Source organism: Anser anser (genome assembly GCF_964211835.1).
Source record: "Anser anser genome assembly, chromosome: 1".
Classification (NCBI taxonomy): domain Eukaryota; kingdom Metazoa; phylum Chordata; class Aves; order Anseriformes; family Anatidae; genus Anser; species Anser anser.
The window spans coordinates 152280678-152292885 of record NC_139720.1 but is presented as its reverse complement, the minus strand read 5'-3'; positions in this window follow the sequence as shown (position 1 = coordinate 152292885).

The following is a 12208-nucleotide window of genomic DNA, read 5'->3' as shown; positions in this document are numbered from 1 at the left end:
GTGGAATATGTTCCCTGCTGGTCCTAGAATCACTTTCTATCTGGTCATTTCTCTTTCATGACCTACAAAGATAGTTTGACTGAGTCTTTGAGGAAAATTAATTACCTGGATCTCTTAAAACACTTTTAATGTGTCTCTATTTGTTACTGCCTTTTTTTTTTTGTCTCTATTGCCAGAAGTAGTGGGAAAAAAAAAAAAAAAAAAAGTCTTACACAGCAAAAAGAAGCTGTAATTCTAACAAAATGCCAATACATTTTAAAGATAGCATATATATCAACACAATTTGTAATTAAAATATAGATAAATCCTAAATATAAATTGGAAAGTAAATTCTTGTTCTTTAAAAAAATAAATATTACCATTGCAAAGCAAACACATTGTTTTCCTACCTTCTAAAAGCTGAACTCTTAATAAAAATGATCCATTCAAGATTAAAAAAAAAAAAAGGGGAAGAAAGAAAGAAAGAAAAGTTTATTTTCATCACTATCTACTTTAATCTTATGAAAAATAAATTGAGGTGTTCACAGAGATTCTTTTCTGCAGTCTGGTTGTAATGTACAGTCTAGGAGTCAACTCAGGTTGCAGCTCTACTTTCTATTTTCAAAGGGAAAAAAACACCCAATAACTCAGAGAAGCTCAGATACTGAAAATAAATAAATAAATAAATAAATAAATAAATAAATAAATAAATCATGTGAAAAGAATGTAAGTACTCTTATATTTCGTCTCTAGTTTTATTATCTATGAGTAATTAATTGTCATGGACATTTGTTGTTGTTGTTATTTTAGCAGACAAAACACAAGAACTTGGAAGACTAGTAGAAATACAAACTGAATAATAATAATAATAATAAATATTAATAGTAATAATAATCTATAACACAAGGTGTATTAGATACTTCCCTGAAAAAAACAAATACTGATTAAAAAATTGAATTTAAGGTAAGTATAAAAATTATCCTTCAACGATCAGTATGTACATGTAGGATATTTATTTACATACATATTATGAAATGAAATGTTCCACCAGTATCATTCAATGTTTGGAATTTATTAGTGTTCTTCTTAAAGCTCCTGCCCTGAGATAAATTATATGAGTTTAATTTCAAATTTTTTGAAAATGCATACAATTTATCAGTTAGAAAATCGTCTTCCCATCAAGGCATGTTTTCTTACCAAACAACTTGAAAGATCCTGTGTTATTGACTGCTTTTTCCTAAGAAACAGTATGAGCAAGAACATTGCTGCCATTTATGTTCCTGCTGGTGGAATATATCTCCAAATCTGATACAAATGCACAGTGAATTTTATTGTACACTTTGACTTTCTCAGTACTAACATAGAATTAAGTACAAGAATAGATGGATACTTTTCCCAATAACTTTCCCTTCCTTATATGTCCAAACAGAGTTCTTCCTAAGTAAATGACAATGATGCCATAAAAGGTGATGCCAGGTTTCCTTTTTGGAAACTTTTGGTAGTATAACCATTGATATCATTACTATTCTTACAAACATTTAATTGTCTTTGAATTCAGTAAACTACCTGATTTTAAAAATACAATATATATGGATGAGTCCAGAGGAGGGCCAGTGAGATGATCACAGTGCTGGAGCACCTCTGCTACGAAGACAGGCTGAGCGAGTTGGGGTTGTTAAGCCTGGAGAAGAGAAGGCTCCAGGGAGACCTCATTAAAGTCTTTCAGTACTTAAAGTGGGCCTACAGGAAAGCTGGGGAGGGACTCTTTGTCAAGGGGTGTAGTGATAGGACAAGGAGTAATGGTTTTAAACTAAAAGAGCATAGATTTAGACTAGGTAGAAAAAAGAATTTCTTCACTATGAGGGTGGTGAGGCACTGGACCGGGTTGCCCAGAGAAGCTGTGGATGCCCCATCCCTGGAGATGTTCAAGGCCAGGTTGGATGGAGCTTTGAGCAACCCGGTCTCATGGGAAATGTCCCTGACCGTGGCAGGGGGGTAGCAATTAAATGATCTTTAAGGCCCCTTCCAACCCAAAACATTCTTGGAACATGTCCAGAGAAGGGCTACGAAGCTGGTGAAGGGCCTGGAACACAAGTCCTAGGAGGAACAGCTGAGGGAATTGGGGTTGTTTAGTCTGCAAAAGAGGAGTCTCAGGGTAGATCTTATTGCTCTCTACAACTACCTGAAAGGAAGGTGTGAGGAGCTGGGGGTCAGCCTCTTCTCACAGGTAACTAGCAATAGAACTAGAGGGAATGGCCTCAAGCTGCTCCAAAAGAGGTTTAGGTTGGAAATGAGGAGACACTTCTTCTCAGAAAGAGTAGTCAGGCATTGGAACTGGTTGCCCAGGGAAGTGGTGGCATCACCATCCCTGGAGGTGTTCAAGGAAAGGCTGGACGTGGTGCTTAGGGACATGGTTTAGTGGGTGACAGTAGTGATAGGTGGGTGGTTGGACCAAATTATCTTGGAGGTCTTTTCCAACCTTAATGATTCTATGATTCTATCATTCTGACATTTCTGAATTCACAAATCTTTATGATTTTTTCATTAAACTTCCAAAGGGTTAACAGACAGGAAAACAGAACAGGCAGTTCTGTCTTATGTGTATCATTTGTTATTAGTAGTACATTCTCAGTAAACCCAGATGCAGATCATTGTGCCATATACCTAGACTTAGAACAAAAAAGAACTGGCGTTTTCTGTCTCTTGCAATATATTTTCCCCTATTTTATTGTCATTCTTTTCACTCTTCTCTGATCACCCTGAAATTCTGCTGAAAAGATATGATGAAGGCTAAAAAAACAATATCATGGAAGAAGGCACATCCCTGGCTTGTACAATCACATAACTATTCTATTCTGAATGAAAATCCACAACTTTGGTCCCTTCCTGGAGCTGAATTGAAGGTGCTCCAAAAACTTCCGTCCAGATTGAGGGAAGGTGTATACAATGAATTGACACAGTCTTTGGGTGCTTCACTGGAATCACTTTCTTAATCTCAACTTTCTAGTTCAATGTGGCTGAATGGAGGCTGATGGCAGAGTTCTGTGAATGCTCTGGGACAATGGTGCAGCTGGACTCAGCCCCTCCCATCCAGAACCCATTTAATCCTAGCAGAAAACACCATGTTGAAGGTGGGCTGAAGGAAGCCCAAAGGGCAAACAAAGGTGTGTACTAATACATACAGTCTCTCAAGTATATGTTTCCTTTGAACAAAACTAGAATGGGAAAGACTGATTTATTTCTTTGTGAATTTTCCATTAGCAGTATTTTTTGCACGATTATATGTAGCAATACTTTCTAAAAGTGCCGTACAAGTACTGCTTGTGTATCTCAGACACAGTCAGGCATATAAATAAACTTCTGATTCTTATTGTCTCATAAACCTTTTTAGTATTTATAACAAAACTCTGCCCTTAGAGGAGAGAGAAAGAGAGAATTACATGTTTCTGCATGCATGTAAGTGTTTTTAATGTATTTTTTTTCCTCCTTTGAATAGTCATCCTGGTGAACCAGGAAATTGAATACATAGAAATATTCAGCCAGACTGTGATTTTGTTCAGGTTTCCTTATTTCATTTTTATAGGTTTATTCTTATTTATTTATAATAAGAATTCATGAGATCTAGTTTTGTTTGTTTGTTTGTTTGGTTTGGTTTGGTTTGGTTTTGAGACAAGCTTTGCTTTCATAGAAAGTTGATGATCTTTTTGGTGTACAAAATTCACTTCCTTTATCACCCCAGTTCTTTTCAAAATTTTGTGTTTTCTCACTGAAGAATATGTAACCCTCAGTATACCTGATACCGTGATAGCTACAGATACAGTTGTCCTAATTGCTTACCTTGTTTAAAATCTCAGACTAACCCACTTTCATTCTTAAGCACGGTCCCTTTTTTCAAATAAAGATAGTTACCTTCTGTCCATCACTTTTCTGTCTGACACAATTAAATGTTTTTACTCTGCATTTGTAGTTCTTGTTGTTTAATATCAGCCCAATGAGTTTATGGCCAAGGTTGCTGAGAAATGCTATTTCTACAGGATGTCAGTAACAGATAATCATCTTTCCAGCAGCAAGTTCAAAAAGCTTTTTTGAATGAAAGCTTAAGAAAATGTTTGACTCAATTAAAAAACAATAATAATAAAAAATCAACACACATTATTTTGTACCAGACCACTACTCAGTGTTCAAATATCAATTTTTATCATTGCATGTTATTTGAATCTATGTCCAAAGGCAATGGCGACTAATGTATTTCGATTCTGCTTAACATTTTCTGATGTTGTGAAATCCAAAATATTACCAGATTATAACATTGTTTATATGTGGTAATTATTATAAAAAAGATAGAATTTATTATATTGCTGATATAAATCAATTTACAGAAATTTAAGCAAGTAAGTAACGGTAGATGGGTTTGAAATGAAGTGAAATGCTTAATTTATTTTTTTTAATGCCAAAAATCTAGAAAACTACTTTTTCTTTTTTTTTAATTATTTTTTTTAGAGAAAAAGAGAAACTGATGGGAGAAAATAAAAATAAATAAATAAATGAATAGATCAGTTGTCCAAAAGATCATAAGAGGATATGATGCTATTTTATGGGCATCAAAGAGAGAAACAACAAATTTAATTAAAAAAAACAAACAAACAAACAAAAAAAGAGTCTTACTTTCACAGTTATCCAGGTGGGGGAGGGGCGGGGGGGGAAGGGGAGTGCGGGAAGCAGATGGAGTTTTATAGCTTTCTTCGACTAACTACAAGCTCCCATAACAGTCTAATGGATTGTTTTTAGACTATCTGGGAAGGGTCCAAGTACACTTACTTTAATTATATGAGTAGCAGAAGAGATGAGCATTCCCATAGTCACGTGCTTCAGAAACAGCTTGTCCTCATCCAAATTTGAATGATCTGTTATGACTTAAGTGGATCAGTCATGAAATGACAAAGGCATTTTCTTCCTGCCCTGGAAAGTGACAATTGACTTGGCACTGAGCTATGCCAGCAATTGTCTGTAGTTACTTGCAACTACAACTTATTCATCCTACCATTATACCAGCATGTTCTTTGATGTAATTGCTGCCTATATGGTTTCATTATTGGTATAATAACCATAAGTTCAGTATAATACCACAAGGTTGGTAGCTGGAGTGAATACAGAGAATCAGACAAGATTTAAGGAAAGGTAAACAACATGAAGAGCTTTTTTCTTGTCTTTACTGATGATGATGCCAGTTTTGTATATACTTAGCTTCCTGAAATTAAATGAATTAAAGAATAATCAATTTACTAGTTTGCTGTGATATATTGTTCTCTGGAAAATGTTGCATAAAAGCTGTTAAATTACAGGTTTTTACATTTGTGGAATGTCTTACATAATTTCAGGGAACTTTCCTAGTAAAGTCAACTAGTGGACTATAAAAAGATAAAATACTTCTAAGCAGGAGCCTCAACTGAAAAGCCTTTGGACCAAGCTAAACATAAAGGGAGAATCACCTCTTTTGACTGCCTGGCTATGCTACGTTTAATGCACCTCAAAATACAGTTTGCCCTCTTGACTGCCAGTGCACACGGCTAACTCATGCTGAGCCTACTGTTGAACAGCACCCCCACATCCCTTTGCGTTCTCTAGCCTAGTTTGTAAAAGAAGAACCTAAGGACAAATGCACTGACAAAGAGGGAGTGAGGATGGACAACACTGATGAGGTAGCAAAGAAAGATTATTTTCAATGCTGGAGAATGTTGGAGACAGATTTTAGATTTAAAAAAGAAAAAAAAAAAAGAGAATTTAGTGAAAGATGTACATTGGGCATGCTTAGGGCCTCAAGATGAACCTGGATTTTGAACAATTACACTGACAACTGCATAAATCTACCAGTACCATCATTGAATACAATTATATTTTAATTGTATGTTTGCCTATTTGCAGGAACTATTATTTTTGATCCTGCATCATTTCAGCCATGAATCTCAGCTTTGCAAAAAGAACTTTACATTCTCAAATACAGTTCCACCACCTAATCATCAGGGATTGGGTTCTGGCAGAGGAATTTACTCTGCTGGGACAGTTCCTACTCATTGAATTGGCAAGAATCAGAACAGCTGGTATGAAAGGAAATTGAGTAACAAAGTGAAAGCTTTCACAGGCAGGGCAATCAGGGAGGGCGTTGAAGGTAGGACAACTCGTCCCAGGAGCAATGGTGACCACCTGGCAGAAGGCCGTAGCCTCTCGGAGCTTGGCACCTACCACAGCAAACGCAGCCCCCCAGACAGAGCTCAGGATGGAATATGCTGCTACCCAGGTGTCAGGTTGCCGGGTGTCCCCTACTCTTATACCAGTACAGAACATCAGTAGAGAGCACAGCTGTGGGAGGTGTGCTCAGGTTCAAGAACTGATTCACATGGTGGCTGAGCTTGGGAGGAAGTGGGCAGGCTGAGGAGCATCAGGGAATCAGAGAATGAGATTTACTAGTGGGGTAAAGCTCTGCCATCCCTGAGGCAGGCTCCTCAGCCAGCCATAGCCATTGTGCAAGAAACAAAGATTCCCCTATCCCCTTGTAGCCAGGCAGAGGGAAGGTATCTAAGAGACGGGGGGGAGTGGAAGCAGATTCCTCTTTGAGGCAGCAGGTGAACGCCCCTGCTGCATACCTCACTTTCCTAGGTGCCCCTATGTAACAGGTATGAGGCTATGAAACTTGATGGGAAAACAAATCATGATGTGGATAAAGGTCCATCCACACCGGGGGAGTTGCACAGGGCAAGTCAGCCTATTTCCTGCATCACAACAACCCTCACCAAGAAAAAAAAGAAGGGTTATAGTCATAGGGGACTCCCTTCAAAAGGGAACAGATGGCCTGATTTGTCGTCCAAACATGACCCATAAGGAAGTCTGCTGTCTCCCTGGGGCACAGATAAGAAATGTCGCACGGAGAGTCACTTGCCTGGTATGTCCCTCTGATTATTATCCTTTATTGGTTTTTGAAGTTGGCAGTGATGAGGTGGCAAAGAGAAGCCCAAGAGCAATCAAAAGGGACTTTAGGGCTTTGGGGCAATTGGTTGAAATATCAGGTGCAGAGGTAGTGTTTTCCTCTATTCTTCCAGTAGCGGGGATCAATATTGAAAGGAACAGGTGAACCTAGCTGATAAATATGTGGCTCCGAGGCTGATGCCACCAACACAATTTCAGGTTTGTTGATCATGGGAAGATCTACATGACACTGGGCCTACTGACTCCTGATGGGGAGCACCTTTCTATGAGGGGAAAAAGGGTTTTTGCCCAGGAGTTAGCAGGGCTCATTGATAGGTCTTTAAACTAGATTTGAAGGGGGAAAGGGATGAAACCAGGCCCACCAGTGATAAGCTCTGGGACTGCATGCCAATTTTTGAGGAACTGCATGTTAGTGAGGCCCTTCAGTCTGCCCCACAAGGGGCTGAGCTGAATGAAAGACATCTGAAGTGTTCCTATATATACACATGTGGCAGGAAAAATAAGCATTTCAACTCCTTGAAATGCTTGTATACTAATACACATAGCATGGGAAACAAGCAGGAGCTGGAAGCCACAGTGCAATTAGAAAACTATGATCTAATTGCTATCATGGAAATGTGGTGGGACAAATCACACAGCTGGAACAGAGGGCTACAAGCTCTACAGGAGAGACAGGAAGGAAAAGAAGGGTGGGCATGTTGCCCTCTATGATAAGAACTGGATAGATTGTGAAGAGTTCCCTCTAAGAAACAGCCAAGAGCAGGTTGAGAGCCTGTGGGTAAAAATTAAGGACTGGGCCACCAAAGGACATCTTGTGGTTGGGGTCTACTACAGGCTGCCCGATCAAGAGGAGTCTGTTAATGAAACATTCTTACTCCATCTACAGGAAGCATCATGCTCACAGGCTTTCATCCTCCTGGGGAATTTCAACCACACAGATGTTTGCTGGAAAAACCACGTGGCAGGAAGCAATCCAGGAGACTCCTGGAGTGCACTGAACACAACTTCCTCGTCCAAGTATTAGACAAACCAACCAGAGGAGAAGCGTTACTGGACCTAGTGCTCACCAATACAGAAAAGCTCATTAAATAAGTTAAGATTGGAGGAAGCCTAGGTTGCAGTGACCACCCCACCAGTTGAATTTATGATCTTGAGGGTTATGGATCTGCCTAAGAGCAAAATCAGGACCCTGCACTTCAGAAGAGCCAACTTCCAGCTGTTCAAAGAATTAGTGAATGAGATTCCATGGGACACTGTCCTTAGGGACACACGATCTGATCAGAGTTGGAAATTGTTTAAGGATATTTTTCTTGGAGCACAAAAGCTCTCTATTCCCATATTCAGTAAATCAAACAGGGAAGGTAGGAAACCAGAATGGTTGATAAGGATCTGCTGGTCAAACTTAGGCAAAAGAAGAAAATGCACAGACAGTGGAAGCAGGGCTGTGTGCCCTGGGAAGAGTACTGAAATGCTGTCCAGATGTGCAGGAATGGGATCAGGAAAGCAAAGGCACTGGCAGAACTACACTTGGCAAGGGATGCCAAGAATAACAAGAAGGGGTTCTATAGGTACATTGTCCACAAATGAAAGACTACGGATAGTGTAGCACCTCCAACAGATGAAGACAGAGAACTGGTAATGATGGATGAGGAGAAGGCAGAGGAACTTACCAACTTGTTTTCCTTGGTCTTCACTGGTGGTCACGCTTCGCACATCTCTCATGTCCCCGAACCTCTAGGCGGAAGCTGGGGGTGCAGAGTCCCTTCCACTGTAAGTAAAAAGCAACTTCAGGACCTCCTGATGCAACTTAACAACTACAAGTCTTTGGAGCCTGACACAATGGTCCCCAGAGTCCTGAGGGAATTGGCTGATGTAGTCACCAAGCCACCGATCCACTCTCCATCATATTTGGATAATCATGGCAGTCAGGAGAAGTCCCTGGTGACTGGAAAAAAAAGGAATCATCGCTCCCAGTTTCAAAAAGGGTAGAAAGGAAGACCCAGGGAACTACAGACCGGAGAGCCTCACCTCTGTGCCTAGGAAGATCATGCAATGAATCCTCCTGGAGTCCATCTTAAGGCACATGGAGCATGGCTTCACAAAGAGTAAATAGTGCCTGACCAATCTGGTGGCCTTCTATGATGGAGTAACTGTATCAGATGACTAAGGAAGACCAATCAATGTCACCTAACTGGACTTCTGTAAAGCCTTTGACACAGTCCCACGTGACATACTCATCTCTAAATTTGAAAATATTTATTTGAAGGGTGGACAATCCAGTGGATAAGGAATTGGCTTGATGGCTGCACCCAGAGAGTAATGGTCAATGGTTCTATGCCCAGGTGGAGACCAATGACAAGTGGTGTCCCCCAGGGGTCTGTCTTGGGACCAGTGCTTTTCAATATCTTCATCAGTGCTGGCTATCAGGGGAGGTCCCTGTCGACTGGCAGCTAGAAAATGTGACTCCCATCTACAAAAGGGGCTGGAAGGTTGACCCGGGAAACTATAGGCCTGGTAGTTTGACCTCAGTGCCAGGGAAGCTCATGGAGCAGATTATCTTGAGTGTCATCACGCGGCACTTGCAGGGCAACCAGGCGATCAGGCCCAGTCAGCATGGGTTTATGAAAGGCAGGTCCTGCTTGACGAACCTGATCTCCTTCTATGATAAAGTGACATGCTTGGTTGATGAGGGAAAGGCTGTGGATGTGGTCTACCTTGATTTCAGTAAGGCTTTTGGCACCATTTCCCACAGCATTCTTTCTCCTCAAGAAACTCTCCTCATGGCTTGGGCTGGCATATGCTTCGTTGGGTTAGAAACTGGCTAGGTAGCCAGGCCCAAGGAGTCAGGGTGAATGGAGTCAAATCCAGTTGGAGGCCGGTCACTAGTGGAGTCCCCCAGGGTTCAGTACTGGGGCCAGTCCTCTTTAATATCTTTATCGATGATCTGGATGAGGGGATCGAGTGCACCCTCAGTAAGTTTGCAGATGACACCAAGTTAGGTGCGTGTGTCAATCTGCTTAAGGGAAGGAAGGCTCTGCAGGAGGATCTGGATAGGCTGGACCAATGGGCTGAGGCCAACTGTATGAAGGTCAACAAGGCCAAGTGCCGGGTCCTGCACCTGGGGCGCAACAACCCCAAGCAGCACTACAGGCTGGGAGATGAGTGGTTAGAAAGCTGCCTGGCAGAGAAGGACCTGGGAGTATTGGTTGATAGTCGGCTGAATATGAGCCAGCAGTGTGCTCAGGTGGCCAAGAAGGCCAACAGCATCCTGGCTTGTATAAGAAGCAGTGTGGCCAGCAGGTGTAGGGAAGTGATTGTCCCCCTGTACTCGGCTCTGGTGAGGCCGCACCTCGAGTACTGTGTTCAGTTTTGGGCCCCTCACTACAAGAAGGACATCGAGGTGCTTGAGCGAGTCCAGAGAAGGGCAACGAAGCTGGTGAGGGGTCTGGAGAACAAGTCTTGTGAGGAGCGGCTGAGGGAGCTGGGATTGTTCAGCCTGGAGAAGAGGAGGCTCAGGGGTGACCTTATCGCTCTCTATAGGTACCTTAAAGGAGGCTGTAGGAAGTTGGGGGTTGGTCTATTCTCCCACATGCCTGGTGACAGGACGAGGGGGAATGGGCTAAAGTTGCGCCAGGGGAGGTTTAGGTTGGATATTAGGAGGAACTTCTTTACTGAAAGTGTTGTTAGGCATTGGAATGGGCTGCCCAGGGAATGGTTGAGTCACCATCCCTGGAGGTCTTTAAAAGACGTTTTGATGTAGAGCTTAGTGATATGGTTTAGTGGAGGACTTGTTAGTGTTAGGTCAGAGGTTGGACTCGGTGATCTTGGAGGTCTCTTCCAACCTAGATGATTCTGTGTGATTCTGTGATCAGTGACAAAGACAATGGGATTGAGTGCACCCTCAGCAACCTTGTCAATGAAACCAAACTGAGTTGTGCGGTTGATACCAAAGAAGGAAGAGATGCCGTTCAAAGGGACCTGGACAGGCTGGAGAAGTGGGCCCATGGGAACTGCATGAGGTTCAACAAGTCCCAGTGCAAGGTTCTGCACCTGGGCCAGCACAATGTCAGACAAGTACAGACTGGGAGAAGAACTCATTGAGAGCAGCCCTGCAGAGAAGGACTTGGGGGTTATGGTGGACAAAAGGCTTGACATGAGCCAGCAGTTTGCGCTTGCAGCCCAGAAGGTCAACTGCGTCCTGGTCTGCATCAAAAGAGGAGTGACCAGCAGGTCGAGGGAGGTGATTGTCCCCCTCTACTCTGCCCTCATGAGGTCCCACCCAGAGTGCTACATCCAGGTTTGAGGCCCCCAGCACAAGAAGGATGTTGATCTGGGCGACAAAGGGCTACAAAAATGATCAGAGGGCTGGACCACCTCTCCTATGATGAAAGGCTGAGAGAGCTGGGCATGTTCAGCCTGGAGAAGAGAAGGCTCCAGGAAGACCTCATTGCAGCCTTTCAATATATGAAGGGGTCTTATAAAAGATGGAGAGGGACTCTTTACTCAAGTAGATAATGATAAGGCAAGTGGAATGGTCTTAAACTAAAAGAGGATAGATTTGGACTAGACATTAGGAGGAAGTATTTCACTGTAGGAGTAGTGAGGGACTGGAAGAGGTTGCCAAGAACAGTTGTGGATGCTCCATTCCTGGAGGTGTTCAAGGCCAGGCTGGATGTGGCCTTGGCCAACCTGATCTGGTGGGTGGCATCCCTGCCTACAGCAGGCGGGTTGATGTTAGATGATCTTTAAGGTTCTTTCAAATCCAAGCCATTCTGTGATTCTTTGCAAGAGAACCCACCTCATGGGTGCAAGCAGGCACACCTCTGAAAGTGAGATTCAGAGCTAGCTAGATTGACTCCATCCAGAAACACATTGCATTTTGAGAAGAAGGTGATGGCAAAGAATTGTTCAAGGAATGTAGCACTGAGGGAGGGACATTTAGAAAATCCTAATAACAAGATTATCCTAAAGCCTCCTTTCTCAAAAGGTTTGAAGATGTTTAAGCATCAGGTCAGGTTCTTAAGCTTGAGAACTTCGGTAAAGCTAGACACCCAGTGAGGAACTGAGAAAATTGTGAAGGAGGGAGGTGGTTTGGGAAGTGTACTTTTATAACGACATGGTAATTACCAAAAAAGTGGAAGGCCCATTTTCAGTTTTCTCTTGAACCTGAGGAGATTCAAACTCACATCTACAGCAGCTTTAGATAATTCCTTAATCACTAGGCTGGAGAATAATTAGTTGACACGCA